The 27,696-nt window shown below is 35.3% G+C and overlaps 1 long non-coding RNA gene, 15 other non-coding genes and 2 pseudogenes across 16 annotated transcripts in view; all 18 read right to left on the minus strand.

Moving 5' to 3' along the window:
- The window catches only part of LOC102389540, a 70,605-nt gene that overhangs the window by 34,701 nt on the left and 8,208 nt on the right, over positions 1-27,696 (minus strand). Inside the window, exons 2-18 of the long non-coding RNA XR_006640357.1 lie at positions 27,041-27,153; positions 25,670-25,731; positions 22,806-23,754; positions 21,011-21,069; positions 18,506-18,589; positions 17,637-17,689; positions 16,658-16,728; positions 16,202-16,260; positions 15,204-15,287; positions 14,246-14,322; positions 11,566-11,637; positions 9,652-11,473; positions 8,843-8,918; positions 7,733-7,822; positions 4,262-7,067; positions 3,526-3,617; positions 913-1,527 (exon numbers count right to left, since the gene is read on the minus strand). This is a non-coding gene — a long non-coding RNA (uncharacterized LOC102389540). The remainder of the gene's footprint in view (positions 1-912; positions 1,528-3,525; positions 3,618-4,261; positions 7,068-7,732; positions 7,823-8,842; positions 8,919-9,651; positions 11,474-11,565; positions 11,638-14,245; positions 14,323-15,203; positions 15,288-16,201; positions 16,261-16,657; positions 16,729-17,636; positions 17,690-18,505; positions 18,590-21,010; positions 21,070-22,805; positions 23,755-25,669; positions 25,732-27,040; positions 27,154-27,696) is intronic.
- Positions 538-609, minus strand: LOC112580980. The gene has a single exon (XR_003105433.2). It is a non-coding gene; the product is annotated as a small nucleolar RNA SNORD113/SNORD114 family (small nucleolar RNA).
- LOC112580986 lies at positions 3,143-3,217 on the minus strand. Its single transcript, XR_003105439.1, has one exon. It is a non-coding gene; the product is annotated as a small nucleolar RNA SNORD113/SNORD114 family (small nucleolar RNA).
- Positions 4,091-4,162, minus strand: LOC112580987. The gene has a single exon (XR_003105440.1). It is a non-coding gene; the product is annotated as a small nucleolar RNA SNORD113/SNORD114 family (small nucleolar RNA).
- Positions 5,100-5,174, minus strand: LOC112580991. Its single transcript, XR_003105443.1, has one exon. It is a non-coding gene; the product is annotated as a small nucleolar RNA SNORD113/SNORD114 family (small nucleolar RNA).
- Positions 5,658-5,729, minus strand: LOC112580994. Its single transcript, XR_003105445.1, has one exon. It is a non-coding gene; the product is annotated as a small nucleolar RNA SNORD113/SNORD114 family (small nucleolar RNA).
- LOC112580993 lies at positions 7,549-7,621 on the minus strand. The gene has a single exon (XR_003105444.1). It is a non-coding gene; the product is annotated as a small nucleolar RNA SNORD113/SNORD114 family (small nucleolar RNA).
- On the minus strand, positions 9,194-9,267 carry LOC112580988. The gene has a single exon (XR_003105441.1). It is a non-coding gene; the product is annotated as a small nucleolar RNA SNORD113/SNORD114 family (small nucleolar RNA).
- Positions 13,824-13,898, minus strand: LOC112581009. The gene has a single exon (XR_003105459.2). It is a non-coding gene; the product is annotated as a small nucleolar RNA SNORD113/SNORD114 family (small nucleolar RNA).
- On the minus strand, positions 14,797-14,874 carry LOC112580990 (annotated as a pseudogene).
- LOC112580983 lies at positions 15,972-16,046 on the minus strand. Its single transcript, XR_003105436.1, has one exon. It is a non-coding gene; the product is annotated as a small nucleolar RNA SNORD113/SNORD114 family (small nucleolar RNA).
- LOC112580981 lies at positions 16,478-16,552 on the minus strand. Its single transcript, XR_003105434.1, has one exon. It is a non-coding gene; the product is annotated as a small nucleolar RNA SNORD113/SNORD114 family (small nucleolar RNA).
- Positions 18,151-18,223, minus strand: LOC112580996. The gene has a single exon (XR_003105447.1). It is a non-coding gene; the product is annotated as a small nucleolar RNA SNORD113/SNORD114 family (small nucleolar RNA).
- Positions 19,116-19,192, minus strand: LOC112581007 (annotated as a pseudogene).
- On the minus strand, positions 20,591-20,665 carry LOC112580984. The gene has a single exon (XR_003105437.1). It is a non-coding gene; the product is annotated as a small nucleolar RNA SNORD113/SNORD114 family (small nucleolar RNA).
- Positions 21,504-21,578, minus strand: LOC112581002. The gene has a single exon (XR_003105453.1). It is a non-coding gene; the product is annotated as a small nucleolar RNA SNORD113/SNORD114 family (small nucleolar RNA).
- On the minus strand, positions 25,223-25,295 carry LOC112580998. The gene has a single exon (XR_003105449.1). It is a non-coding gene; the product is annotated as a small nucleolar RNA SNORD113/SNORD114 family (small nucleolar RNA).
- LOC112580997 lies at positions 27,203-27,276 on the minus strand. Its single transcript, XR_003105448.1, has one exon. It is a non-coding gene; the product is annotated as a small nucleolar RNA SNORD113/SNORD114 family (small nucleolar RNA).

The raw sequence follows: 27,696 nt of genomic DNA on the forward strand, positions 1-27,696 counted from the left end.
CTGAAGAATAACAAGCAGACAAGGTGATAAAAATATTCAGATAATTCTCCCCATTGATCCAATAATTTGCGCTTCATTTGCACAATAACTTAGTCATTTACTAAATGATGATAATATTGACTTCTTTCTCCCTTAATGAATCTAATGTCAAATTGATTACTGACTCAGTCAGTAATTACTACCTATCATTTTCCAAATCATTCTTAACCAAAGAGATAACATCTTTCTAGGACGTTTTTACCTAATGGATATCAGTCTTTTCAATATATATTAATGTATTAGTCTATGTTAGTATTATTTCCTAAAGCCACATATTTTTATTATTGAAAAGTCTTTATAGTCATCATTGTTTATTTTATAAATTTGCAATTAACTATTTCATTGATCAAATCATAAAAACAGAGTGATGCATGGTCATCTACCATGCATGGTCAAAAAATGCATGGTCGTAATAACCAAAACAAAGATCTTTTTATATCCGTAAGCTTTGACTATAGGATCACTTCAAACAACACAATGGAATAGATTCCATTTGCATTGGATCTCAGAGTTCCAGACATGTATTCATCATACATGACTAATACGCCACAGGTAGTCATCACTGATCCAATATTGACCCTCTTTTTCTACATATGTTTCTATTTCTTTATTGCATAAATCATAAATTCACTAATAATTTTAGCAGTGCAATTAAAAACACAGGAGCTTTGGTGTATACAGAATTATTGCTAGTTTAATATATCTCACATTAATAGTCATTTTCCATTTAGGGCTAATCAGCATAATGGTTCATATAAAAATACTCAAGACAGAAATGCAGCTACCTTCTCTAGTCATATTCCACATTCCTTAATGATTGAGTGAATTTCTTTAATAAGAAACACTGAAAATGGAACTTCAACTATTACTCACATTAATCTCCATTCTCTTATTCTTCAGAGGCAACCGCAGGTCTGGTGCCCATGACAGATGCTAAATCATTGCTGGTGCATTCATTCTACGGAGCACAAAACACAGAGGAGGGTCAAGATATTGAGACCAAATCACCGCTGACCCTTACTTGGGGCATTTCATTTATACCACACTCAGGTATTCATTATTTACTCTTCCTATGTTTTTTTCTTAAACTGATTAAAAGAAAATTTCAATCTCTAGTCTGAAAAAGAATAAATACATGGCTATTATATAAGCATGTCTATAGCATTCTGGCCAAAGGGGTGACCCTCACCAGTTTAATGGGATTCAGAATTTTGAATTTTTATTCACAATAGCTTGTCTAAAAAGAAGATACTCATATGAGAACACTTTCACAAGTTTTCCTTACATGTTTATTTATGAGTTTAATGATTTCATCATAGATTCATTGTTAATAAGTACTATAACTATGAAATTAACAAACATATGATCTTTTTGTATTCCAGACAACTCCTTATAAAAACAATTTCAACAAAGGACATAGACTACTTATGTTCTGTGTCGGATCTCAGAAAGACACTTCAGAAATGTTTTCATCCTTCAGGACTCTTCCTGGAATGATAAGCATAATTGGTCCATATGTGTCTCTGTTCTTTCATTTCTATTTGTTTATTGACTAAGCAAGTAATCCATTCATAAACATTTTAAAACTCTATTATTCAAAACACCTAACAAGCCCAGGACATCACTACTGTGTAAATAGTTCAATTTCACAGCAATGTGATTTCAGCATCTTTTTTAAAATTAGACACTGTAAAAAAAAAAATTAGACACTGTTTTTGATTTATGTATTAATCAACTAATATTTCATCAAATTCTCTATTTTTCACTGAGCTATAATTGACTTTTTGTTATTCTGTATGAAGATTTCAAACTGTAACCTTAATACACACAGACACGCACAAATAACACAAATGCAGAAATCAACAAATCCATGATAAACTTGACCAAATTTCTTTCAGGTAGAAATAAGCAAACAAACAGGACAAGAAGTTGGCTATTACTGACAACTGGGCTTTCTGTTTCTAACACAGAGATGCAATTGTGAGGCACAAAATCAGGGGGAAAGGCTTAATTAAAATTTTAACACTCAGTACTTGGAAAATACTCAACAAAACCTTGTTATAGCTAATATATCTCTGCAGAAACTCTCATCTCAAATCTGTCACATATTTATTGTAAGGTTTCACAATGCATTAATCAATAGAAAGCTTCATATTCATTACTTATTTATCAATGGGATTAAAATGCCCTTATTTGATTATCTATAGAAGGGAATGGCACCCCACTCCAGTATCTTGCCTGCAAAATCGAATGGATAGAGGAGCCTGGTGGGCTACAGACCATGGGGTCACAAAGAGTTAGACACAATTGAGTGACTAACATTATTTGATTATATTTCAAACATCTTATTGGAAAAATAATAACCAATGCTACTGCTGCTGCTAAGTTGCTTCAGTCGTGTCCGACTCTGTGTGACCCCATAAACGGCAGCCCACCAGGCTCCCCCGTCCCTGGGTTTCTCCAGGCAAGAACACTGGAGTGGGTTGCCATTTCCTTCTCCAATGCATGAAAGTGAAAAGGGAAAGTAAAGTCACTCAGTTGTGTCCGACTCTAGTGACCCCATGGACTGCAGCCCACCAGGCTCCTCCATCCATGGGATTCTCCAGGCAAGAGTACTGGAGTGGGGTGCCACTGCCTTTAGAAAACAGCAAAAAGAGTTAAAGAGCAGGTAATGCTCAAAATGGTCTCCTAGCTCCTAAAAAATGCATTCCAACACAAATGCCTCCCCCCAGATTCTTAGGTTCCCTTTATGTAATACCTCAGACTCCATAAAGTGTATTCATCACACACAGCTCACATGAAACAAGCAGGCATCAATCATCCAGTGCTATCTTATTCCACCCCATTTATTTCTATATTACTTGCTGAATAAACACTCACCTAGCTCTCTGTCTCAGAGCAACCGGAAGCTCACGACCTTGATCACCATGGAGGCTGAAACCTCCATGAGCTTCTATTCTGACAAGTACTGAGCAGAAAAGGAGCACACAGAGAGAGACATTTGCCCTTCCTGGATGTGTATTCATGCTTTTTGATACTTTCATTGGCTCAATTACTGAAACCAATGAAAATCCATGAAGAGAAAGACCACATTGCTTTTCTATTGGACCTCAGAGTTCCAGACACAGATTATTCATCATCGATGACTTATACATCAGCATGAATCATCATTGATCCAGAAACCATGACTTTTCATTCGACATTGGTAACTGATTCATGCCTTAATTCACTAATGACGATTTTAACACTATGGGGTTAAAAGGAGGCCAACGAGGTGTCATATAGTTCATAGGTCTCTAGAAATTTTTCACATCATTCCATCTCTGTCTTATCTTTACTGTCACCTTACCGCTGCATCACTTCCTTGTTCATCAAGAAACTGATAAAAAATGGCCATCTTTGATTTTCTGTCACCTAAGTTAACAGTGTAATCTTTACTTGTAGAGAAACCATCTTAGAACAGATGAGGAATGAGATGATTCTCACGTGGGTCTAGGTTCTATGGTTCCAACAGCAAAGATGCCATCCTAGGCTGGTGCTCCACGAGGAATCCCTCCATCAGATCCCATGCATTCACTCTGAGAAGTATAAAACAAAGCAGCTCATCAGGATCGTTGAGACACTCTCTACAGCTCCCTGCTTCCATTCAGGCTTTCCTTAACCGAGGGTATGTGGGAAATCTCTTGAAAACAAACCACTTGGATCTTACTGTACAGCCACAAGACAAAGGCTGAATATTCCTTACCCTGTCCCCTCCATCCTTTCCCTAAGTGCTAACATTTATGGCCCATGGCTTCCTCATTGAAATTTGAGGTGTCCTTGCCGTATACATAGTCTCCCTTGTCTCAACCCATGCTTCCAGGACTGGCAATTGTCTTCCAACTTTCACCTTTACATCTCCTCCTGTGTTTAGGAAGACCTACTCTATTTGTCCATTCTACTCAACAGAAAGTTCCAGCATCAAAACAAGGACCATGAGACCCTGATGCATTCTTGACCTCTGCTATAGTGTCACTCCCATGGATAATGGATGGACTCGATTCTATTTGCATTGGACCTCAGCATTCCAATCACGCATTCATCATTCACAATTCATACGCCACCAGTAGTCATCATCGATCCAGTGTTGTCTCTTCTTCTCTTCACTGATTTCTACATTATTTAACCATTAATTCCACACATCTCTCCTGGGTACACCCCCTTAAATGTGATCATTACTCACACGGGCTTCTACAATCATAAGGTTCATGACCACGGACTACTGACGGTTTATTCAGCTCAAAAGTGTCAATTCTCACGAATAGAGTCCAGTCCATGAAAACCAAAGAAAAAGAGAGAGAAAAAAAAATTTAGGGTCACTGATTCTTCCACTCCAAATTTCATGATCTGAATCATGAGGAATTAATACCTATTTCATAATGCAAAGATATTGCTTTCTAGAAATAAAACTATACTCAAATTTGAGAGTGTACGAACAATGCAAGTGAGTCTTCCAGTGCTACATCTACAGGACGCTTTGCCAAGCAGTTGACCTCTTAGGTGCATTGTTGCTAAATGTGTATCCACAGAGGCAGTTTTTATCATTATTTCTTGCCGGACCGCAAGTGTCCAGAGGAGACACTAACTGACCTTTTCTACTCAATCTAGTAGGTATATCCTTTCAAGGGACCTGTCTTTTGATAACAAGAAATCTAAATTCACTAACCCAACCTAAGAATATGACTTTATAGATTCCCAGTATCTGTCCACATGAAGAAAAAAAGGTAGACAAGAGGGGATGTGCTGTCATGGCCCTCAGGCTTCCAGATACTCTGGGTTACTTGCCCACCCCTCATCCTCTACCCAAGTTCATCTTTGGGTCCCTTAGGCCCAGCTGTAGGTCTTTCATTCATTCATTCGGATTATATAAATCATCATGGCATCAATACTGATGAAATAAAAGCAGGATGACCCCAAACACAGCAAAAAGACCCTTGAATATCTCAAACTTCTCTCCAATCACTACCACCATCAAGGAACCAATGAAAATCCATGAAGAGAAAGACCGTATTTCTTTTCTATTGGACCTTACAGTTCCAGACATGTATTATTCATCATTGATGGCTCATACACTGGCATGGATCATCATCGATCCAGAAACCATGACTTTTTTTTTTAAGATTTTTTGATGTGGACCATTTTTAGAGTCTTTATTAAATTTGTTACAATATTACTTTTCTTTTTATGTTTTGGTATTTTGGTCATGAGGCATTTGGGATCTTAGCTCTCCAACCAGGTATCAAACCTGCACCCCTGCCTTGGAAGGTGAACTTAACTACTAACTAGGGGACCACCAAGGAAGTCCTTGATTGAACTTATTACAATGAAAACACTTCAGCTAATTTCCCAAACCAAGATGGAAATCTTGGCCATTACTCCCCTGGGTCTCTGTCCCATAGCAACATGAAAATGATAACTCTGATCACAATAAAGGCTTGAACTTTGATTCTGAAAAGTATTAAATAGAGAGTGTGATAAAATATGGACACTTTCTCTTCATTGATTGACATATTTATTGATTGATTCTTTCATTGGTTCAATTATAATTAAGAATGAAAATGTAAGAGAATTCTTTTGCATTAGACCTCAGAGTTCTAGACTTGTATTTATCAGACACAACTCATATACCACCAGAAGTTATCATCGATTCAATGTCGTACCTCTTTTAATTCATTATTTCTATATTGTTTATTGCTCAATTCATAATTCAGTAATAATTTTTAAATGGTTTTATTGAAACCACAAAAAAGCTTAGAAATCTCATATATAGAACCACTTTCATGTCAATATTTCTTTAATTATTCTGTTTTCATTATATGAATCAATCATATAATGCTTCATATTAATCCCATATTTCACACTGGGCTATTTGGATTTCATTGATTGTATGTCACAGTTTGCAATAATAAAGTCAATACCTTTAAACAAAACATTGAAACTAAGACCAAATTTTCTCTACTACTCATATGGCCTCCACAGTCCTAACACATGAATACAACCAGAGATCTCATGACTGTGGAAGAATGCTTCTACCAGTTTAAGAGTACCCATTCTAAGGAGCACAGAGCAGAGAACATGATAAAATGCAGACCTTATTGCCACTGATCCTTGTTTTCCACCTTTCATTTACTCATTTAGGCATTTATTAATTTTTCATAGTGTAGCATTTTTTTCTCTTAACAAAAGAAACACTTAAACTTGAAACTGGCCCAGAACAATAATGTTGACTCTTCCATATCAGTGTCTTTACGACCTTTTCAGTAAGAAGGCAAAGTGCTTAGCTTAATGGGTATGAATGTTTTCAATTTTATTAATAATATTTCTTACCTCACCACATATGTTCCTAGTGGACAATGCTTCCCTTTCTTCTTTTTATGTGTTCTTTTACATTTTTAATGGTTTGCTTATTGATTATCATTAATACATCTAAATTTGTAAACTCCAAAATGAAATAAGATGTTTGTGCTTTCCTAACATCCATCTCTGGGGTCATTTAAAATCAAAGATTGACTAGATTTTGCTTTGTGAGGAATCAGGGTTATAGATACACAGTATATACCATAGACTCCCATGCTTCCAGTCATATGGTCCAGGAAGGGCTCCATTCCCTACTAACATCTACATTTATTAATTCATTATTATTTAAGTGAGCATAAGTTACACAAATAAATCATGAGTAAGACCCTTGAATATCTTTGACATCCATCTAAACAATCATTTCCGCTGACACTCAACTCTTTCATTAACTGATCTCAGTGCTTCATATATGGATTAATTGTCATACTGCTTTGTATCAATGGTATTTGACATAAGATTTTTGGAATTTTTTATGATATTTAATTTTTAATAATATCTTTTTAAAATACGGCTTAATCCAAGACAAGTACATTGACTAGTACTCACATTGTTCTCCACTGTCCTCACATACAGATGTACCCACAGGGCTCCAGACCCTGGAAGATGCTTAAGTCAGCTCAAGGGCATCCATTCTGAGGAGTACATGGCAGAGCAAATGATAAAAAAGTGAGAGCTAATCATTGATCCTTGCTTTTGCATTTCATTTTTAGTGATTTAGACAATCATTAATTTAGAATACTCTAAATTATTTCATTTTCTCTTAAGAAAATGAAACTTAAAACTTGTCCCTAACAAGAAAATGAGCAGTGACTATGACTATCGTCTATGTTATTCTTACCCCAAAACTTAACAGTCACACACTGTTTGTATCTCTTTGGACTTCTTTTCAAATTTATTAACAGTATTTCTTGCACGACCACACAGTTTTTCAACTGGATAAGGATGCACTCATCCAGCTTTATTTACATACTTATAGATTATTTCATTTCTCCAATTATAACAATAAAGTGAAAATGCATGCATGAACACAGAAAAAAATAAGATCCCTGTATATTCCTGATTTCTATCTATAGGATATTTACAAGCAGAGATAATGTATTGGATTTCCTCCTCCCAGACCTCAGAGTTTCAGGCACACATTATTTATCATCTATGATTCAAACCACCAGTCATCATCATTGGTCCAGGATTGGCACAATTTCTCTTTGTTTATTAACTCATTAATTCACACTAATCATATAGTAAATACTCTTAAGTAAATAATCAAACAAACACAAGAACTTTTACTATTACTTACAGTGGCATCCATACTTCTAATGAATGTATAGAGGCAACCAAAGGGCTTGGGATCATGGAAGATGGTTAAATCATCTCAAGTATGTCCAGTCTGTGGAGTACAGGGCATACTAGTTTATAAAAAAGATTAGGATCTTATCTACATTGATCCTTCCTTTCCACATCACTTACTCCATTTTTTATGTATCTATTAATTTTTCATTACACATACACATTTTTTCTATTAACAAAGAGAACAAACTCAACCTTGGAACTGATCCGGAATAGAACTGACTCTTACTTAGCCATGTCTACATGATCCTTAGCCAAAGAAGTAACATACTTGATCCATTTATTTCTCAATGGGCTTCAGTGTTTTCAAAATTTATTAGTCATATATTTTGCCTCACCTCATGGTTGAATAATGCTTCATTTTCTCCGTCCTCCTTCTCTAATGATTCTATCTATGATCCATTAATAATAAACCTAAATCTATAAACCTAAGAACATGATGTTTGTGTATTTCTGACAGTTGTCTATAAAATCCTTTCCAAAGTAAAGTTTGAACACGTTATTTTGGGTGTCGGATCTCACTTTTCATCATCTACAACTCATATGCCACCAGCCATCATGACTGTTATGTGGTCCATTTCTACTGTTTTGGTCTCATTTTCTTCCTGGGTGTCTATATTTGTATTGATCAAATTATTAATTATTAAATTATTATTTTCTATAATAATGAAAAAATAATTCATTATGAAAAAGCCAAGAGTAAGAATCTACAGTTTGTCTATACAATCATTTCCCACATGGACCATACCTCTTCTGTTATTCAATCTCAATGTTGCTGCTGCTGCTGCTAAGTCGCTTCAGTCGTGTCCGACTCTGTGCGACCCCATGGACTGCAGCCTACCAGGCTTCTCCGTCCATGGGTTCTCCAGGCAAGAACACTGGAGTGGGTTGCCATTTCCTTCTCCAAATCTCAATGTTACATGCTATCAATTAATCAACATGTTTCATAGGTATTTATTATTGATAACAGCTAACTTTTTAATTTAAGGATTTTTAATAATACCAAACACACCCTTAAATGAAGACTCAAACCAAGACAAGATTTTTGATCATGACCTACCTTGGCCTCTTTCCTGACAGAGACATTATGATAATCTTCACTGTGGCAGAAGCTGAAGTCCACTCCAGTATCTGTTCTGAAGAGTACCAAGCATAGAAGGTGATAAAAAAAAGATTGAGACACTCTCACCATTAATCCATACTTTCTACCATTCATATACATCATAGTTTAGGTATTTATTAATTTATAGTAATATTTATTATTTTTCTCTTAATCAGATATTAACTTTATTCTCCTATTGATTATGTTACCAAAATATTTTTTAAATCTGTGACCACAAGTCAAAAAACAGATCCTTGCATATACATGAGAAATGTCTAAAGCAACATTTTCTACCAGATTCTTTCATTGTTGGACCTCAGAGCTCCTGACACGTAGTATTCACTATACATGACTCATATGCGCCAGTCATCATCATTGGTCCAGATTTTACCCTTAGTCTTCATTTTTTGTTTAATACAATCATTCACAAATACTAACAAAATTAACTTGTGTAAATCACAAAGACCTAAGTAGTTTCTGGAAAATTCCTAACAGACTCAATGTTTAATATACCGATTAATCAATATCATGATTCATACCAACACCACCTTCATTGTCAGGCTATGGTTGGCCTTCCATCATTATATTTCATATTTTTTTTTTTTTGGCTGCATAGCATGTGGGATCATAGTTCCCTGAAAAGGGATTGAACCCACAGCCCTTGCAGTGGAAGCATGGAATTTGAACCACTGGACTGCCAGGGATGTTCCAAGTCTTTATAGTGAATACCATTAGCTACCTCAATAAGAAATTTAACTATTACTTACACTGGTTCCTACACATAGATGCAGCCATAAATTTTTTGATCACAGGAATCATGGTAGAAACTTGAACAGCATTGAGAACCCATCCTGAGGAGTGCAAAGCATAGCAGATGATAAAATAATTCAGGCCTTAGGTCCATTGATCACTGCTTCCACATTTCATTTCCTTAGTCATTTAAATATATACTAATTGATGTTAATAATTCTGTCTCATGTCCTAAAAAAGAACAACTCTTAACTCACTACTGACACGGAGCATTAACAGTGACTATATATTATCTCTGCCTATGCATGAGATAGTTAGCTAAAGAGGTAATACCCTTGATCCAATTATTTCTTAAAAAATACTCATACTTTCAAATTAAATTAATAGTATTTGTTGTCTCGTCTTCCATAATTGAACAACACTTTACCCTCTTCCTCTTTATTTACTCAAGTAATTGAATAGATTGGTTATTGATTTTTTTTGTAGTAATAATGCCATCAAAATTCACGAACCACTAAGGTCCATGAACTTTGTCCAGGACTAAATTCTAGGACTAGCATTCCTAGCCTGCCTCAGGATCACATCCACCAGAGACAATAGACTAGATCTCTTTCTGTATAGTACAACTCAGTGCCAGATACAGGCCATCCATCACCCCTGATTCATACTCTACTAGCTATCCTTTGTCGGTCCACGATTTGCCCTCTTTTCCCTCATTCATCTGCACACTTGTTGATTTTCAATTTTTAATTGACTAATATTAATTTAAAAATTTACAAGAAGCAAGGAACCTCAAGAACAAGAGCCTCAAGTATCCTTAACATCTGTACATACAATAATTTCCCTCAGCAATTCTCAGTATAGGTTTGCATCTACTCATTAAGGACCATGGGTGACATATGAATTCCATAATGGGCCGCAGCTAACTTCTTAGATTATACTTAATGCATGTTTTTAACAAAACAGCGAATATTCTTAAACAAGACACCCCCACCAGGATAAGAGCTTGGCCTGTTACTCACATTTGTCTCTTTGCTCCTAATACAGAATTCACTGCCATGGCAGAAGGGTTACATTAGTTCAGTTCATTCTGAGTATAAGCAATGCAGATAAGAAAATCTTGAGACATTCATCCCATGAATACCTGCTTTTCTCATGGCATTTTCTCAGTCATTTATGTATTTATAATTTTATAGTGATTTATTTATTTTTTTCTAAAGTAAACAAACTACTTGAACTCAGACTCAGACTCAAAGCAAGAACAGATTAATATGTTCCCCTGCCTCTATCATTGTTCCCCAAACTGTAATCTCCTGATCCATTTATTGATTAATGAGGACCTCCTTAATGAGGGTCTAAGTTATATTAATCGTAATTCATGCCTCACCACATATTTTCATATTTGGATATGCTTCACCCTTTTCATTTTATACACTGACATATTTGTTTATTCTTCCATTTAATTATTTAAGATAATAAAATCAAAATTCATGCAGCACCAAAGACTAACAATACAATCCTTGAACATTACTGAAGTCTCTCCCTTTCCACAGATGTAAACATAATTTTTTTGTCATGGACCTCAGTAGTTTTTAGGTGTTTTGATCATAAAAAAATATTTCAAAATGCATTCCATTCCCATCATTGGTCCATGGTAGGCCTTTTTTTCATAATGTGAACGCGTTGTGCGGGTCTGACTCTATGTGACCGTATGGACTGTAGCCTGCCAGGCTCCTCTGCCCATGGGATTCTCCAGGCAAGAATACTGGACTGGGCTGCCATGCCCTCTTCCAGGGGATCTTCCTTACCCAGGGATCGAACCCACGTCTCCTGCGTCTCCTGCATAGCAGAGAGACTCTTTACAGCTGAGCCACCGAGGAAGCCCATGAACCCAATATCAGAACTAAACTATTGACTAGTATTATACTTACATCTCCAGTGTGCTCTTCCTCATGATGAAAATAGCTTACACTGCTATCAACTAAGGAATCTTTAGGGAAAACCTAAAACAAAAATTTAAAGAGCTGTAAAAATGGATGACTGGGGCTCAAACTGTTTTCAAAATCATCCAAAGTGATCCAATTAATCATAATCAAATCAGTCATAAAATTTCACTTCTCAGCATTTATACAGATCTGTCCTTGTTCAATTTTGTTCATCTATGTGGTCATGTACTCATTTCTTAAACGTACTAGCAGCCTAGAGATCATGGTCTTTTCAGTCCAGGTGCACCCATTTAGTGGTCTGTAAAGATAACGTTAAAAGGATGAGACATTTTCTCCACGTACATGCATGCTCAGTTATGCCCGACTCTTGGCCCCACTGAGAGTAGCCCGCCAGGCACCTCTGTCCACGGGATTTTCCAGGCAAGAACACTGGAGTGGTTGCCATTTCCTACTCCAGGGGATCTTCCCCACCCAGGGATTGAAGCCACATCTCCTGTGTCTCCTGTAGGTATATTCCTTACCATCTGAGCCAACTGGAGAGCCCCCTTTCTCCATTAAATATTTAGGTATTTATTAATTACTGTATTTGTTATTTCTTGAAAAATATGCAACCCGAAACTCAGCACTGACACACAGCAAGACCACTATTATGGCATATATTTGACTTTATCAATGATGCTCTAGAAACACTGCTTCCTGATAGGCAGCATTAGCAGAACTTGGGAACATATTAGGAAGGCAGATTAGTGGAACCCACACTAATTGTATTGAGTCAGAAATGCTGACTCTGGGACCAGCAATCTGTCATCTAACAGGCCCTTTGGGTGATTCTGATCAAATGTGAGAACACTGCTGTACATTAACCGAACCAGAGAGGTAATACCCTTGACCTACTGGTTTCTTAACATAATGCTGCACTTCAGAACTATATGAACAAAAATTTCTATCTATCCATCTACCTATTGATTCTTTAATTTATTCCCGTAGACTACTGTAACAAGTTCCCAGGATCTATCTAAACCCCAGAATTAGATTCTTGAAAATTACAGAAATCTAACTAAAGACTTACACCCATGGATAATAATATCAAATCTCCTTTTGAAATGAACTTCAATGATGCAGAAATGAATTAATCACAAGACACATTCACATCATGGGTTCCTGCTTGACTCTTTCTCATTTAAATTCGACATTATTTAAAGATGTAAAAATGAACCACCATGGACTCACTATCCCCTCCACATTCAAACAATGCAAATGTCTTACATTTTCCTTCAGGTTGCTTCACTAAATTAATAGCTTAGATCTTTTCGACAGAGGAATGTTTATAAACTGTGGTGCAAACCTAATCTGGAATAATTAGTAGCTGTGAAAGAGAATGTAAAAGCCTCAAACTTTTAGAAAATTATATTGAATTCAATGACTTCATAAAACTTGCCACACTGCATATCTTCAGCATATATCCATATTTGGTCTTCTCTGACTTTATTTGTTGGTAGCTATTTATTAGTAATTTTAATTTTCATCTGTCCATTCTTTGGGAGAAGGCTAATGGCACCCCACTCCAGTACTGTTGCCTGGAAAATCCCATGGATGGAGGAGCCTGGTAGGCTGCAGTCCATGGGGTCGCTAAGAGTCAGACTCGACTGAGGGACTTCACTTTCACTTTCCATTTTCATGCATTGGAGAAGGAAATGGCAACCCACTCCAGTGTTCTTGCCTGGAGAATCCCATGGACAGAGAAGCCTGGTAGGCTGCAGTCCATGGCGTCACACAGAGTTGGACACGACTGAAGTGACTTAGCAGCAGCAGTCCCTTCTTTAATTCATGAAGTAATTTCACAAACTATTCATGTTTTTAAGTAAAATGAAAAGTGTCAATAGTGTGGGTGCATGCCAAGTCGCTTCATTTGTGTCCAACTCTTTGCAACCCTATGGATCATCCCCCCTCCAGGCGACTCTGTCCGTGGGATTCTCCTGGCAAGAGTACTGGAGTGCATTGCTGTGCCCTCCTCCAGGTGATCTTCCTTAGCAAGGGATCGAAACGGTGTCTCTTATGTCTCCTGTATTGGCAGATGAGTTGGGCATTCCTCTTTATCTATTTACTTCTATTTTATTCTACCATCAGTCCATTAGTAATAATAAATCTTAATCGAGGATGTCAAAATAAGAACGTGATTCTTGATATATTTCTAACATCCATCTACAAGATCATTTCCAAAAGAGAGATTCAACTAATTATCTTTTGTGCTGGGAGTAACAGACACATAGTATTCACTGTCTATAATTCATTTGCCACCAGTTGACATCATGGGTCTATGTTTGAGTCTCTTTTCCTTCATTCATTTCTACTTCTGATCAACTAAATTAAATTAATTCATTGATAATGATATAATGAATACATGATTCCACAAATCCAGAAAAGATATTTGAATATCCTAAACGTACTATATAGAATCCTATCCCATGTAGACTTTATCTCTTTGATAAATGAACTTCAATTTTTGTTAATCAACATGATATTTCATTATCAATTAATTGATACAATGTTTCAAATGATTTCTGTATTTGGACATAGTCCATTTTCATTATGTTTATTATTTTTTAATATTACTGTGAAATCCTTACACAAATAAACAAAGACAAGAACTTGAACCTTTACTCACCTTTGTCGCCCTCCTGACAGAGGCAACATGATGATCTTAATCAGAGCAGAAGCTGAAATCAGCTTGTAGGATCCATTCTGGATAGTACCAAGCAGAGAAGATGATAAAAAATGGAGACATTCTATCCATGTTTTCACTTTTTCCACCAAAGAGTCATTTATGTATTTATTGGTTAATGGTAATATTTCTTTATTTTTCACTTAACATATGAAGCATCAAAGTCGTACCAGATTCAGAGTAGAAACTATGACTTATTGTCTGCATCATCCTTGGATAAAGATATAATATACTTGATCCATCTAATATCGGCTTCAATTTATATTAGTATTCTTTTCATGACTATGCATTCTAAGAATGAACAATATTTCAGCCTCTTCATCTTTACTTAAACATTTGTTTATTTATTCTGCCATTTATTCTTTTAGAGTAAGATTTGGTAAAAATTCATGAACACAAAGACCAAGAACAATATCTTTGTATTGAAAATATTCCTGACATCTATCAATAGAATCAGTAGAATCAATAGAGGGATTGGGCTAGATTCCTTCGTGCTGGACCTCAGAGTTTCAGACACATGAGTACTCATCGCATGTGTGACTCATACTCCATTAGTCTTCATCATTGGTCCAAGTAAGGAACTCATTCTTCATCCTCATATATATTTACTGATCAGTTCATCAATTCACTAATAATAGTAAAATAAATATCTGTGAATCACAAATACTCAAGGAAAAGATCCTTAATATCTCTAATATCTATCTATACAGTCATTTGCCATATGGAGTACACTCATGTCATTGATCAACTTAATTGATATCAACACCAATTAAGCAACATAACATCTCATGTCACTTCCGTATTCATCTATAAACCATGACTACTCTTCTTTGAATACATTTAATGCTATTTTTATTATCACAAACAAGCAAACCAAGAGAAGAATTTGACAACTACTTACATGACCCACATGTATTTATACACAGGAAAACCAGCAGAGGCCCTGATCACAGTCGAATGCTTAATAAATTCAGGTGCATCCATTCTGAGGAATACAAATCAGAGCAGATGATAACAAAATTGAAGGACACTACACTAATTTTAATTTTTATATAGTTGCATAGGAATATAGTACATCGGGATCATATTTATTAATTTATTCTTAACAAACAAAACAAGGTCAAGCTTGACACAGACCAAGAATAAGAACAATTACTGTTATTTACTGTCTGCATCATTCTTAGCCACAGAGGTCAAGGACCTGAACTTAATGAACTTCAGTATTATCAATCAATATTAAGAGTTTTTATTGACTCACCACATATATTAAGAGTGAATATACTTCAACATCTTCAATGTAATTTATTTACACTTGTACATTGATTTTTTTCTTTGGGCAATTTTTCATAGTAAGATAAAAAACTGATAAACTCAAGCCAAGAAAATTATTCTTTTGTTTTTCTAATACTTGCCTGTAATAGTATGCCAAATAGAAGCAACAGATTATATTTTGTTTTTATTGGACCTCGGGCTTCCCTTGTGGCTCAGCTGGTAAAGAATCTGCCTGCAATATAGGAAACCTGGGTTCAATCCCTGGGTTGGGAAGATCCCATAGAGAAGGGAGAGGCTACCCACACCAGTATTCTGGCCTGGAGAATACCATGGACTATACATTTCATGGGGTTGCAAAGAGTTGGACACAACTGAGCGACTTTCATTTTCACTTTTTTTGGACCTCAGAGTTTCAGGCACATAGTATTCACCATCCGTGACTCATACACCATCAGTCATCATCACTGGTCCATGAATGGGCCTCTATTTCCTCATTCTTATCGGCATAAGTTTGTTGATTGATTCATTAACTGATCAACATTAATTATGTTTCACACTTTTATAATACAGTGAATACATGAAAAAAAAGTTCTCAAAGACATAAATTTTAATTACTGTGTTACTCACATCAGTCTACAGAGCCCAAGACCATGGAAGATACTTAAACCCACTGGTGTGCGTCCATTCTGAGGAGTACAGAGCAGAGAAGACAAAAAAAAAACTGAGACTTTCTCTGAATTGGTCTTACTTTTCTTCATTTTATTTACTCAGTTATGAGAGTATAATTTTTCATAATTTATACTTATATATAAGCTTACATATAAAGATAATAATGTGATCCTTAGAAACATAATTCTAACATCTGTCTATAAGATCACTTCGAATAGAGGCAGCAGGCTTTGACTGGACCTCAGAGTTTCAGACACAAAGTGGTCATCGTCCATGACTCATACTCCACCAACGGTCATCACTGGTCCAGATCTGAGCCTGTTTCTTCATTCTCATTGACATTTTTCATGATTGGTGCTTTGAATTATATTTTACAGAAACCCATTAAATACAAGAACTTGAACTTTTACTCACATTCTTCTCTAGGCTCTCAACACACAAAGGAAATCATGGAAAACGCATACATCCGCTTGAGTGCATTGATTCTGGGAGGCACAAGGAAAAAGAAATAATGAAAAATCGAAATCTTTCTTTTCTCCCTCAGTCTTTGTTTTCATCATTTTTTCATTTACTCAGGTAACTATTAACTCTTCTAAACATATGTACATATGATCTATATATAAATTTATAATATTACAAAGTTGACATTCTCTACTTGAGACAGACCCAGGCTTATCAAACTGGGTCCTACTTATCAATGTCATCGTATTCACGATCCTTAGAAAAGGCGGTGACATCACTGGCCCATTTATTTCTCAACATGCATGAGTTTTCTCAGTTTATATTATTTCTCACCTCACCACATACATTCATGGGTGGACAAGGCATCAGTATCACCATTATTTTTTTGCATGTCATTTATTAGTTCTGTCATTGATTCATTTATATTAATAATACAGAAATCTATGAATTAAAAATTATAAGAATATAATTATATATTCCTAACATCAATCCATAGGCTCATTGATGAGAAAGGAAACAGATTAGATTTGTGTGTGTTGGACTGCAGACTTCCAGACATGTGGCATGTGAGTGACTCTTATGCCACACTGACCTGAAGTTAGGCTTCTTTCTCTCATTCTCCTCTACGTTTCTGTATACATTAATTCATCAATATACTAATTGAAATTAAATAAATATACATGAATCACAGAAACACAAGGACAAGAGCCTTCAGTATCATTCTTCTTTAGAATCATTGCCTGATTGAATATAGCTCTTCCATTAGTCACTATTGTAAAAACTGATTAAACATCATCCTGTTTCATACATTTCCAATTTAATTGCTGGACCGTAGTTGGTCTCTTTTCTTATACTTAATACATTTTAAATTATTACAGGGAAACCCTCAACACATCACCCAAGCCAAGCACAAGCTTTGATTACTACTCACAGGGGGCTTAACGCTGCTACAGTGAGGCCACCATGAACTTCCGGGTTCTCTTTCTGAGAAGGACAAAGCAGAACATATAACAAAATCGAGACACTAAATCATTATTGCGTGCACTCTGCCTTACGTTTAGTCTATCAATTACTAATGTACTAATCTGGAACGATACTTACAAATTTCCTTTTTAAAAAATGAGTAATACTGAACTGGCTATGGACCCAGAATAAGAACATCTCTATTGACATGAGCCAAAGAAGGAAAGGCACTCAAACCACTTATTTTTTCTTAATGGAATTCAGTATTCTCAATATATTTTAGTAGTTTTTACTGCCTTACCACATATCTTCATGCTATTAATCTTCACTTTTTAAAATTTTATATTGATTCTTAATTAATTGATCCACTTATAAGAAGAGTCAAAATCCATGAAAATAATCTAAGAAAACAGTCCATTTAGATTCTTAAAATCAGCCTATAGGATCATTTCAAAAAGAGGCAATAGATTCTATGTCTTTTAGTAGACCTCAGATTCCAGAATGAAGTTGTCATCGTCCATGACTCGTACTCCACCAACGGTCATCATCGATCCACTTTTCAGCCTCTTTTGTTCACTCTCCTGTACGTGAATTCCTTATTCATAAATAATAGTTTCTAAAACCCTACAATTCATACAAAACCAAAGAATAAGAAACTTGAGTATTCTACATCTGTCCTTAGAATCATTTATCACATGATCTGTTTCATTAATTATTCTTACTCTACCCTAAATTTTAATTTTAAAAAATGCTTGGGAATAATCTCATATTTATCATTGGCCAATAAATATACTTTTTAAAAACCTATCAAAAGAAGACATGAATTTTACTACTCACATGGGCCTCTATACACCAAAGGCATGGAGGCAACCAGAGAGCACGTCCGTGAAAGAGCTTTTCAACCAGCTCCAATGGTCCATTCTGAGAGATACAAAGCAGAGTAGATGAGTCAATAAAAATGAGACCTTGTCTGAACTGATTTTTCTTTCCATATTTTATTTATTTAAACCACTTTGGTAGTCATTAATTTTTCATACTTTAATTTTTTCTTAACAAAAGGAATAACCTCAAATTTAAGATTGACATAGAAAATAAAACTGACTCTAATGATCAGAAAATAAAAACTGACTCTTTGTGATTCTTGATCAATTGATACCTAAGAGGCATCAGTGTTTTCAATTTCTATTAAAAATAATTCTTGCCTCACCACATATCTTCACAGTTAGACAATGCCTCACTCTCTTTTTATTTATCTATTCCTTTATTACTTCTTTAATGGTCCTTCATCTATTTATTTAAGACTTCTTTAATAGTTACATTATTGATCCATTAACAATAATAAATTTAATCAAAGAACCCAAGGTAAGAATACGATCTCTGTATATTTCTAGTATCTGTCTCTACAAGATCATTTCCAACAAAGGGATTTGATTAATTATGTTTTCTGTTAGACCTCAAAGTTCCAGACACACATATTATTCACCATCTACAATTCATGTGGCATCGATTATCTTCATTGCTTCATGTTGACTCTCTTTTTCTTCATTCATTTCTACATTTGTATAAAATCAATCATTAATTCATTAGGAATAATAAAATGAAAAAAAAGTCACACCATCCAAGAATAAGATCCCTGAATATCTCCAATATCTATCTATAGAATTATCTGACACATGAACTGATGGTCTTTCATTAACCAATGTCAAAGGGGCACAATACTAATTAAAAAATATGTTTCACAGCATATTTGTCATTGGCCATAACTTCTTTAATACTTCAAATAATTCAAGGAATACATTTAAACACATGACCCAATCTAAGGTGACAAACTTGACCATCATTCAACTTTTCCTCCTTTTAATCCAGAGGCAATAGGACAATCTTGATCACAGCAAAAGCTGAAATCAGCTGGAGCATCATTTCTGCATAGTACCAAGCAGATGCCAGTGATAAAAATTTGAGATATTCTATCCATTGAGCCCTACTTTCCACAATTCATATACATAGTCATTTAGGTATTTATTAATTTATGGTAATATTTAATTGTTTCCCTTAACAAAACAAACATCAAACTTGCAACAGACTCAGATCAATAATGGGCTGCTGCTGCTGCTGCTGCTAAGTCACTTCAGTCATGTCTGATTCTGTGAGACCCCACACACGGCAGCCAACCAGGCTCTCCCGTCCCTGGCATTCTCCAGGCAAGAACACTGGAGTGGGTTGCCATTTCCTTCTCCAATGCATGAAAGTGGAAAGTGAAAGTGAAGTCGCTCAGTCGTGTCCGACTCTTCGTGACCCAGTGGACTGCAGCCTACCAGGCTCCTCTGCCCATGGGATTTTCCAGGCAAGAGTACTGGAGAGGGGTGCCATTGCCTTCTAATAATGGGCTACTACATGCATTGGAGAAGGAAATGGCAACCCACTCCAGTGTTCTTGCCTGGAGAATCCCAGGGACAGGGGAGCCTAGTGGGCCGCCGTCTATGGGGTCGTACAGAGTCGGACACGACTGAAGCGACTTAGCACCAGCACCAGCACTTATCAATGGATAACTGATGAATCAAGTATATTATGCATTTTTGAGTAAGGATGATATAGACATTAATAATGGGCTACTACTTATCAATGTCTATATAATCCTTAATCAAATATGCAAAATATACTTGATTCATCAGTTATCCATTTTAATTCATATTAATGTCATTTCTCTTTACTACACATTTAAGTAGAGAACAATACTTAAACCATTTTTAGTCATTCAATCATTTTTATTCATTTATATACTTTTTGATTCTGTCAGTAATATTGTTATAATAATTTTTTTAAAACTTCATGAACCACGAAGAATAAAACAAGGTCCCTACATATTCCTGACATCTGTCTATAGGGACACTCCCAACTAAGGAAATGAACTCGATTTTTTGGCTGGACCTCAGAGTTTCAGACACACAGTATTCATTGTATACAACTCATATGCCATCAGTCATCATCACTGGTCCAACCTTCAGACCCTTTTTCTTCATTCTGATCTACCTTTGTTTACTGATCACTTTATTAATTCATTAATAATAATAAAATAAGTATCTATGAATCAAAAAACTGAAGGACAACTCCTTCAATATGACTAACTTGTACCTATAGAATATTTTGGCTCATGAAATATATTTATTTCAATAATCATCTTCATTGCAGCAAATATTGACTAATCAACTTTATTCTCATCTGTATAAGTTCATTAATTAACTCATTATTACTGATGCTAGTTATATTTCAAACTTTTCATAATACAGTGAACACAGAGAAAAAAGCTTTCAAAGACACCAATTTGCTTACTGCATTACTCACCTTGGTCTGCAGAGCACATGACCATGGGAGATGCTGAAATCTGCTAATAGGCATCCATTCTGAGGAGTAAAAAGCAGAGGAGGTGATAGGAAAAAATGAGACTTTCTGTATATTGGTTCTTATTTTCTTCATTTCATTTACTCAGTCACAAAGGTACTTACATTTTCCATGGTTTACATATCTATGAGCATAAATAGAAATATAATGATACGATCCTTAGACAAAGAGCTAATACCTTGGGCCCATATATTTCTTTATGTGCAGCAGTTTCTCTAATTTAGATTAGTAGTATTTCTGATCCCACGAAATACACTATGGTTGATAAGGCTTCATTCTTGTTTTTAGTTATATTTTGTTTATTGGTTTTATCATTGATCAATTTATATTAATAATATAGAAATTCATGAATCCAAAATTAGAATAATATTGTTGTTTGCTCCTAACATTGATCCATAGAATCATTTGCAACAGAGGAGACAGATTTTGTTTTGTGTTGAGCCTCTGACTTCCAGTCACTAAGTATTTACCATATATAATTCACAAGCCATCAGACATCATCATTAGCCAGGTTTGGACCGCTTTTTCTTCCTCCCATCTACTTCTGTTTAGTGATTAGTTCATTAATTTACTAATCATAATTAAATAAATATCTGAGTCACAAAAGCTCAGCCTTCAGTAGCTTCCTTATTTTTCTTTACAATCACTGCTTAATTGAGTATACTTCTTTCATTAATCACCCTCATTATTCTAAAGATAGATTAATCAACCCAGTGTTTCATACATTTCCAATTTAATCACTGGACCATGGTTAGTATTTTTTTATCCTGAATACACTTTTAAATATTTCAAAGAATAAACTAAACAAACCACCCAAAGTAAAATAAGAACACTATTATGTTGGTTTCCACATACAGGCAAATTTAGAGACTGTTGACCAAGGCACATGCTTAAATCAGTTGGAATGTGTCCATTCCAAAACACAGAAAACAGAGTAGACACATGATTGAAATGCTTTCTCTATTAATCTTTCAATCTACATTTCATGATTCAGTGATTATGCTATATATTACCAGGGTTAATATATAACTCTTTCCTAAGAAAGCAAACCATACTGAACATTCTACTAATGCAGAATAAATACTGGCCATTATTTATATTATCTATAACATCTATCTAGAGGAAACGTGCTTGAACCATTTATTTTTTAACTAACTTACTGTTTATTTATTAATATTATCTTTAGCTTTACATGCTCAGTCGCTCAGTTGTGTCCGATTCTTTGTGACCCCATGAACTTTAGCCCACCAGGCTTCTCTGTCCATGGAATTTTCCAGGCAAGAATACTGGATCAGATTGCCATTTCCTGAGTGGGTTGCCATTTACTACTCCAGGGGATCTCCCTGAACCAGGGATCAAACTCGCATCTCTTGTGTCTCCCCCATTGGTAGGCAGATTCTGTTCCACTACACCACCCAGGCAGGCCCTCTAGCCTTACATTTATAATAAAGCAGTTGTTATAAAATACATATCTATGAGTCAAAAAACTGGAAAACAAAACCTTCAAGTATCTCTAACATCTTTTCGTAGAATCATTTGGTTTTTTTCTGAATTTACCTTTTGCTGATTATCTACACTGTTATAAATATTGATAAATCAATTTAATGGTTCATGTCAATTCCAACTGTATTAGGGGGCCATGGTTGGCCTTTTTAAATTATATTGTTATTTTTTAATATTATAGTTAACATCCTAAACAAATCACCACAAGAAACAAGACAATAACTTTGACTTTTACCTAGAGCTCCTGACCAGGAAAGATCCTTAAAATTAGCTTGGCACACCCACTCCGAGTACAAAGCAGAGAAAATGAAAAGAACAAAGATATCATGTTCATTAATGCATGCATTTCATCTTTCATTACATCAGTAGTTTTAGGTATTTATTTATTAGGGTTAATATTTACTGATGTTTCCCTCAAGAAAGTGAACATCAAGCTTAACACTGAGCCAGAATAGTAAGAGTAATTATTACTTGCACTTTCTATAGCATCATTAGCCAAAGATGTAACATAAAACCATGTCTTTCGGAGCTGAACCAGTCTTTTTAACATTTATTTACAGATTCTCTTACTTCCTGAGACATTACCAGAGTTGGACAATGCTTTACACTCTTCATTTATTTGTATACAGTTGACCCTTGAACAACACAAGTTTAAATTGTCTGGGTCCATTTATACACAAATTTTTTTCAATAAATACAGGGATCTTGAAATTGACTAAGTGTGGGGAAACTTTGTGTTTGACTAGAGATCACAATATGTGATATGAAAAGAATCAGGGTTTGATCCTATCTAAACTGTTTCCGATCCCTGTCCTTGAGTGAGTCATTTAACAGTTCCTTTGATCTTCAAGCACAGATAGCCTTACGTGACAAAACTACGTCTTTATAGAGGGAGGCTTAAATCAACTGTGATTCAAAGTAAAATTGATAATACATTGTACATTAATTAATTGAGTAATTAACTGTGAAAATAAATAAAACGGTCTTCCTTTTTTCTCCTTAATTGACCACAGATGTACTGAATTGGCCTACATAAGACCTCCATTCATTTAATTTGTACTTGTAGCCATTTATCCCTTCCAATAATAGAGTTAACACCCATGACAAACCACCAAACCAGAAGCAATTACTTTGTTACTTACGTAAGTTTCTACAGTCCTTAATTGAATCATTGAGCATCCATTCTGTAGAGTACAAAGGAAATATTAAAATAGACAGATAAGACAGGCAGGTAGACAAATAAGGCGACCTAGATTCAGATTTTTTAGTTGAATTCAAGTCAACTAAACAAGTGATGAGGAATAAACGCTAGTACTTATTGTTTATTAAAACTCTGAATGACATAATGATTGATTGAACCAAGTATTAAATTTAATGAATACAATGAACACCTCCAAAACCCACATCAGACAGAAGAATAAGAACTGTGACTATTACGCATCTGTTTGCGTGTCCTCTCTCCAGTCAGTGCGAGCTACAGCTGTTCAGCCGCTAAATCGTGTCGCAACCCCGTGGACTGGAGCCCACCAGGCTCCTCTGTCCATGGAATTCTCCAGACAAGAATACTGGAGTGGGGTGCCATTTCCTTTTCCAGGGGATCTTTCCGATGCAGGGATTGAACCCAGGTCTCCTGTATTGCAGGCAGATTCTTTACAGTCTAACCAAGAGGGGAAGCCCATGAGCTGTAACACCTTTCCAAATGAAACTTGTGTGGAAAGAACTCAGGTAACCTCAATCTTAGATTCGAGCACATTCTCAGCGATTGTCCATGCCTCTTCCACCTTCATATATGTATGTATGTATATAATCACACGTGCAGCCATTTTCTCTTACATTTTTTAAAGAAACTACACCAACAACCAGGAAGAGAAACACTCTCTAAATATAATGACCATTCCAAAACTTAAGAGCCTAGCTCTAGTTCCTCTATCTAGATAGCAATTGTTAGAAGTGGATTAATCACTCTCCTTGTTTCATAATAAATGGTCCTCATTGGACCATGTATTACTTTCAAGTAACTGATTAAAATATTAACTTATTACTTGATACATTTATAATAGTAACATTAATATTTGTGACACAAAAGAAGCAGGACAGTATTAATGCCTGTCCATATGCTCATCAGGCACAGGAAAAAGATTAGATAATTTTTTTAAATTAAAAAGTAGCAAAGATCATTGGATTAATCATAATTGGTCATGTGACTTATTCTTAACATAGATCCATGTATAAAGCCTTCTCTCTATTAGGTAGGTAGTTAACCAATAATTAAGTAAAAGCTTTGCCCTTCTCTTAATAAAACAAAAACCAACAAACCAGGCCAGAAAAATAGCATGAGCTCTTACATCCACTTATGGAAATGTTCTTTACCCAAAATGGTAAGCTTTAGTCAATTTATTTTACTGGAACCCAGTGCTTCAGAAATGTATTAATAATGATTTTTATATTACATATATTACACTGTCATATTTGAACCAGGAATAAACCATTTTGTCCTTATTCACTTATACTTTCTTGATTTATTCATGCATTGATTTACTAAAAATACGATATTAAGAAGCCCAAACATAAGAACAAACTCTTGAATATTTTTAAACCCTTGAGCAATCTCATTTCCTATAGAGATAACAAAGAGGAATGAATTTTTTTACAATGGACCTCAGAGTTACAGGGTTTAATCAAAGTCCTTGACTTCAGACACCCCAGGGTACTCATCATCGATCCAGGCTAAATAATCTTTTACTTCATTTATACCTTTATTTATTGATCCATTCACTGATCCACCAACAGAAATAACATCAATGTCCATGAACAGAAAAAAAGCCAGGAACAAGATCCTTAGATATGACCAAGATCTGTATGCAGGCTCTTTTCCCATAAACTAGATCTTTCTCAACAGATGAAGCTTCTTTTCTAGTGGCCCTCATTGAGGTATGTATGGATCAGTGAACACCCCTGCTTCATATGCATCTTACTCCAGCTCTCTTGCACCTTCCTAATCTAAAAAATTCGATAAACTCTAATGAAAAATTCACTCCAAAATCTTATGGCAAGATCTTTTGACTATTACTATTATATTTGAGTCATTAGGATCCTTACCTACAAAGGTAACAGCCAAGATCTTCCTCAGAGAAGACCGATTGAAGCAGCCAGTCTTCATTCTGTGGGGCCAAATGCCAATGTTCAAAAGAAGGAACAGTCCAGATGTAGACTGATTGAAAGGATATTAGCTGCGTGATACTAGGTTAATCATGAAGTCGACTCAAGTCTCATTTTCATCTTTGACCCATGAAGAGCACTCATTCTTATTATTTGGTTTAACTAATACTTTCAAATACTCCAATGAGGACAGTCAAGTTTATCACTCAAAAAGAAAAATGGTTACTACTGCTCATACCTGTCTATAGACCCCTACCCACATAAGTAAAAGCCTAGATAACCCTTTTAATGGATTCAATTTGCAGAGAAATGGGTGAATTCAGAATTTATCATTCATGGCATATTCTTACCAAAGTCTATGCTTGACCCTACTCACATGAATTCAACTGTTCATTGTTGTATTTATTCAGGGATGGAATTATTCATGGAATATATGATCATATGTTCAAATATACAAACACACAAAGAAAAATGACAGAAATCCAGAATAGAAAGAACCCAAAATAGAAATGATCTTCATGTACCTGTCTACATGCTCATATCTAAACTAGGAAGAGAGAATTAGTGGTATACATAAAGATGAGTCATTATTCTTCTTTCTTACTAAGCCACATTTGCCTCCTTTTAAACTATTGCCTGTGATTAGAACCTCATCTATTTATATGTAAGAACACATCAATATCTAGGAACTAACTAACATTAGATAAGAAACGTGAATAATATTTATTATGTCCATATGTCTATTTCAATACCCACAGAGATATGTTGATATTAAAGAACATTTTCTCAGTTAAAAAAATAAATAAATAAAAACTACGTGGTTTTGTTGTTTTTAATAAAACTCAGTGAAAAGACTTGGATTAACAATAACCATTTTCATAAGGCACATTCTGAGGATGAGCTATGTTCATCCTTTTCTCAATTAAATAATCACTCAATCAGCATTTATTTATGTAATTTTCCCCTTCTCTAAACAAAAACAACCAACTAGGAAACCACCTACATCAAGCAATACTACTAAATCTTATATACATCTGCATACATACTCCTTTGAAAAAAAGAGTCATATTTTATGAATATATTTCACTAAAATTCAGCGCTGTGTGCTTAGGCACTCAGTCATGTCTGACTCTCTGTGACCCCATGGACGGCAGCCCACCAGGCTCCTCTGCCCCTGGGATTCTCTAGACAAGAATAGTGGAGTGGGTTGCCATGTCCTTCTCCATTCAGTGCGATAGTAATGTATAATAATAATCCATGTTTGTTACATACTCACATAACTGGTCCATGCCCAGCTTTCTTTATATTTACCCATCTTTACATTTCTTCCTTTACTCATGCATTGATTTACTTGGAGAAATCAATCTATCTCCAGAAGCCGTCTGTGATCCAGATATCTGAATATTCTGAACTTCTGCTGTATACTCATTTCCATAAAGGGAAAAAAAAAAAAAAGAAGGCCACTTGTAAATGATGGACCTCAGAGTTAGATATCACTTTAATCAAAATGTTTGATTCAGACACCCTCCAATCTCATCACTGGTCCAGGCTTAGCACTCTTTTCCTTTGTTAATTTATACCTCCAGGCTTATCACTCTTTTCCTTTGTTAATTTATACCTCCATTATCCCATGAGTCACAAACTCCCAGAACAGGATCCTTGATGTAACTCTGATCATTGCCTCTAGGCTGATTTCCGACAGTTTGCAGACTAGATTTAAGTGTAACCTTGCATCATATCAGGACAATCACAAAAAATGAGCTATAACTGGACCATACACATTTAATTCAATCAATTTTAAACATGATGTAATGACCATCCAAAAACCACAATGGCACCCTACATCTAGAACACACACAGTAAGCTGCCCTTCTAAGAGCTTCCTCTAAACAATTCATAGGCTGGGTCTCTAATAATTCTGAAATATTAAACCAACTGCAGTGCAGAAATAATAAGGACTAGATAAC

This window comes from Bubalus bubalis, chromosome 20, assembly GCF_019923935.1.
Source record: "Bubalus bubalis isolate 160015118507 breed Murrah chromosome 20, NDDB_SH_1, whole genome shotgun sequence".
Classification (NCBI taxonomy): domain Eukaryota; kingdom Metazoa; phylum Chordata; class Mammalia; order Artiodactyla; family Bovidae; genus Bubalus; species Bubalus bubalis.